This window comes from Lycium barbarum, chromosome 2 (assembly GCF_019175385.1).
Source record: "Lycium barbarum isolate Lr01 chromosome 2, ASM1917538v2, whole genome shotgun sequence".
NCBI lineage: Eukaryota > Viridiplantae > Streptophyta > Magnoliopsida > Solanales > Solanaceae > Lycium > Lycium barbarum.
In genome coordinates, this window is record NC_083338.1 from 6,259,167 (window position 1) to 6,264,273 (window position 5,107).

Consider the following 5,107-nt stretch of genomic DNA (forward strand, 5'->3'; position numbering starts at 1 on the left):
TGGATTATTCCTTAGCGTACATCTGTACTATAACCCTCCCCTCTGGGAGGTGTTTTCAAGGGAAGGCGGACTCCGCAGCTGCGGACCGGGCACTATCACTATACTATGCGATGCTTTTTCCCAAAAAAATGGAAACGGTTTATTATCGGTTTTAACACCTATATCCAAACACGTAACTACTTATTTATAAAATTAATCTCAACACTCAATACTTCTCAGCTACATTTAATTAGCTAATCTAAACAGACTCTAGCTTATAAGTCTATTTGACCAACTTATATGCTTAGCCAAACATCCTCGTAGTCTTTTGACAGAAGAGAATTTTGTTTTGTTATTGAAGTCACGAGTTGAATTCAAGAATTGGAGTGTCAACATTTTTCACTACATTAAATGGTTGCTGGTTTTGAATTTTAAGAACTAAAATCTTGAAAGACAACATAGGAATTTTCAATCTACAAGGAACTTAGTTAACGGAAGACTTTTCTTATACAAATCTTGGCCACCCCGAGTGATTATGATCAGATAAGTTTGGCTATTACACATGATAAAAACATAAAATTTTGTTCCAAGATTTGAGATAGAATTTTTATTTATTTATTTTTAATAATCTTGAGGATATATTTTTTTCCCTACCTTTCTTGACATGTCCAAAGGGTTTGGTAATTGTCTTTAAAAAGACATCTTATTCAAACCCTTTAGTCAAAAATTCATGGGAAAGAAAAGACTTCATGATCTATTTTCGACTCAAAGAAACTGCATCATAGTAAGTCAACAGATCTTTGCTGTGGAAAGAAACAGATAGATTAAAATATTTTTGGATTTCCAGCTACCTCTAGAATCATCAAATTAGTTAATTATGTCACATTCAAACAAAATTGACTTGGTCCATGGAAAATATACTAGCAAATAAGCAATAGCCATCTATGGCTTATGTAACTAAATTTTATTGGTTTAAACGTCGGTTTCTCAAACACAGTGGCCCGACTAATTCGAATTTGCACCGGCATAGAACTCACTAAATGAGGAAGTGTGCCCTATTAGGGTTTTTTCACTTTCAAGACTTGAACTCCAGACCTCCAGTAAAAGGAAGGGGTCCTACTAAGACGTACAAAAAAATTGTTGAAAAATAGACCTAATAGCGGACCATCCAACTGCTTAAACTAAAAATAGCCTGCGGATCATACTATTTTTAAAGTGGAAAAACTTTAAGTTAAAAAGTTAAATTACCAAAATATTCATAAAATATTGAATGATTATTTTATCCTCTCTTAAACTCTACTACTAAAATATTTTTGTACCAACGGTAAATTTATCTTTAATAAATGATCAGTAAATTTATAATTTTATACTACAATTGATTTGGAAAATGGAAAGGCAGTTACTAGAAGATACTATAATGAATTGTATATCATAATTTTATACTACAATTGATTTGGAAAATGGAAAGGCAGTTACTAGAAGATACTATAATGAATTGTATATCCACTGCACCTTTTTAACTCCTTAAAGTTATTACTATACTAATATTTCTTTTAATTAAAGAGTTACTAAATTGCCACACTAATTTGACCTAATTTTAGCTACATTTATGTAAAAATTACCATAACCTCTATTGTGCAATTTTAAATTAAGATAAACTTTGAGAAGAAAAGATAGAAATGACATTAAGTAAGCATAAATTATTAAATTTGACTTGAATAATCATACGAATTTACCCCATTTTAGCCATTGTGACCAAAATAGCGTGGCAAAAAGACCTTATTTATTATTTACGCTTTGGATTCAATCATTTATTAGTGATAGACTATGTAATAGTCTACGTAAATATTGTAAATATTCTCTTCCTTATGCATAGTAATTAGGTCCTATAATTTAGCCTAGTATCATTCTGATAGCGAAATACCTACTTTGTATATAATGACTTTCATACATCAATACAAATCACGGATTGATTTCCTACATGGTATCAGACTAGGTTTCTCCTAAAAACCCTAGCATCCTAAACCTTAGCCGTCCACCTCCCTCTTCTCTCCTAACCCTAGCCGTAGCCGCTGCCCCTTCCTCTTCCCTTTTCTTTCTTCAATGGCTGACAACAAAAATTTCAATTCTGCTTTAACCGTCACGAATGTGAAATATTTAATCCCAATCACTCTAGACATGGAAACCGGCCATTATCACGAATGGGCAACACTATTCAAAGTTCTAGCCCGCGTCCACTCCGTACTTGAACACATCATACCACCAACTGACACCACTGAACTCACTGCGTACAACGCAACAAAGGCGGCTAACCTTCCGCTCTGGAAACGGCTAGATGCGGTGGTCCTTTAATGGATATACGCCACCGTATCCCATGGCATTCTTACCTCTATTCTCGTGACGGATGATGTTGCAGAGAAGGCTTGGAATCAAGTTGCTCAACTTTTCCAAGATAACAAGCACTCAAGGGCAGCGTGCCTTGAAAGTGAATTCACCACCACAAAAATAGCCGACTTCGGCTCGGTTATGGCCTATTATAATAGGCTCAAGTCTCTCGCGGATCAGCTTGCCAACGTGGGGTCGCCGGTGTCCGACCAACGTATTGTCTTGCGCCTCCTTGCAGGCTTACCCAAGACATATGCACACTTTGTCACCACCATCCAGCAGAAGGATGTGCTGCCCTCTTCTACCATCCAGCAGAAGGATGTGCTGCCATCTTTCTCTGAAGTGTGCTCCAGACTCAAGCTCGAAGACGCAGTAGCCAAGGAACGTGCCCGCGATTCCAGTCCTGCGGCTCTACTTGTTGATAATGATACTCCCTCCCCGCCACCTAGCTGCAACAATAATTCACCTAAACGTCGTGATAATAATCGTGACAGGAATTCTAACAGGAATAAGGGAAAGGGGAACAACAAAAACAACAACAACCGCGGGAAATCCTGCCGCGGCGGCGGCGGACAAACCAACAAAGGCCGGTGGCTGACGGGACAGCCACCGGCAGGGGGCTACTACTGGCCTACCGGGCCGCCCCAGCAGTGGCCAATGCCCCCCTGCCCGTATCCGACGAGACAGTGGCAGCAGCGTTCCACCACACTAAGGCCCGACAGCGGCATTCTCGATGCGGGTCCACGACCTCAGCAGGCCTATTCCGTGCATGGTCCGACCTATTTTGGGTACACTCCGATAGACGTGGAGGCAGCCATGCACACTCTGTCCATGCATCAATCGGATGATAATTGGTACATGGACACTGGAGCGACTTCCCACAGGACTGCCAACTTAGGTACTCTTACGTCTTATTTTAATTTGAGCAATAATTCTGGAATCATTGTTGGTAATGGTAGCACTATTCCAATTCGAGGCTATGTCATACATTCCTACCCCCACCTAATACTCAATTACGTCTCCGAAATGTCTTGCATGCTCCAAAACTCATCAAAAACCTTATTTCCGTACGTAAATTCACTAAGAACAATAATGTTTTTGTTGAGTTTGATCCTCTTGGGTTTTCTGTGAAGGATTTACTGACGGGGAGCCGCCTAATGAGATGTGAGAGCACCGGGGAATTGTATCCTATCATTGCCACAAAATGGACCACTCCACCATCCACCTTCATTGCTGCATCACCTAGCTTGTGGCATTCCCGACTCGGCCATCCGGGAAATGCTATCCTTAGTTCTCTTCGTAGTAATGCCTTAATTGAATGTAATAGGGCCCGAACTTCTTTTTGTACCTCTTGTCCTTTGGGGAAACATGTTAAATTGCCATTTTATGATTCATTGTCATTTACTACTATGCCATTTGATATCATTCATAGTGATTTATGGACATCTCCTGTTTTAAGTTTTAATGGGCACCGCTATTATGTTTTCTTTCTTGATGATTATAGTAATTTACTTTGGATTTTTCCAATCTCTAACAAGTCCCAAGTCTATTCCACTTTTCTATCTTTTAAGGCATTAATGCGGACTCAATTCGAAAGAGACATTAAAAACATTCAATGTGATAATGGGCGGGAGTTCGCCAATGGGCATTTTCAATCTTTTTGCGCCTCAAATGGTTTAAATTTCCGATTTTCTTGCCCCCATACCTCTCCTCAAAACGGAAAAGCGGAAAGAACAATTAAATCCATTAACAACATAGTGCGTACTCTTCTTGTCCACTCTTCCATGCCCCCCTCTTTTTCGCATCATGCTCTCCAAATGGCCACATACCTCCTTAATGTACTTCCCACCAAAGTCCTTGGGTATAAATCACCAACGCAAGTTCTCTATCAACGAGCCCCCTCATATTCTCATCTCCGGGTTTTTGGGTGTCTATGTTATCCACTTTTCCCATCTATAACTATTCATAAGTTACAAGCAAGATCCACCCCATGTGTATTTTTGGACAATCCGTTGAATCATAGAGGATATAAATGTTATGATTTATCCACCAACAAAATCATCATCTCAAGGCATGTCATCTTTGAGGAAACTCAATTTCCCTTCTCCAAATTGCACTCACCAACCCCAAATTCTTATGATTTTTTGGACCATGGGATTTCTCCATATACCTTGCATTTTCTGTCACAGCCTCCTCCACCCGTCGTTCCCTCGGTCCAGCCCCTTCCCTCCACTGCCAAGCAGCTCCTTCCCCCCCCCCCCCCCCCACTTCCCAGCGGTCCAATCCCACGGTCACTGCCCCACAGCCCTTACCCCCAATGCCCTACCCGTGACTGCCCAGCATCCCACCCGCATGGTCACTAGAAGCCAACATGGGATTTTTAAGCCCAAACAACCGTTCAACTTAAATACTTCTAGAACTCTCTCCATCTTGCCTATCCCACGAAATCCTGTCAGTGCTATAAATGACCACAATTGGAAAGCTTCCATGGTTGATGAATATAATGCTCTAATTAATAATAAGACGTGGGAGTTGGTTCAACGTCCAACTGATGTGAATCTTATTCATTCTATGTGGCTTTTTCGTCATAAAAAAAATCTGATGGTTCTTTTGAGAGGCTCAAAACGCGTCTTGTCTGTGATGGCAGGTCTCAATAGGTTGGAGTTGACTGCCACGAGAATTTCAGTTTGGTTGTCAAACCAGCTACTATTCGCGTTGTCTTGAGCATTGCACTTGCACACTC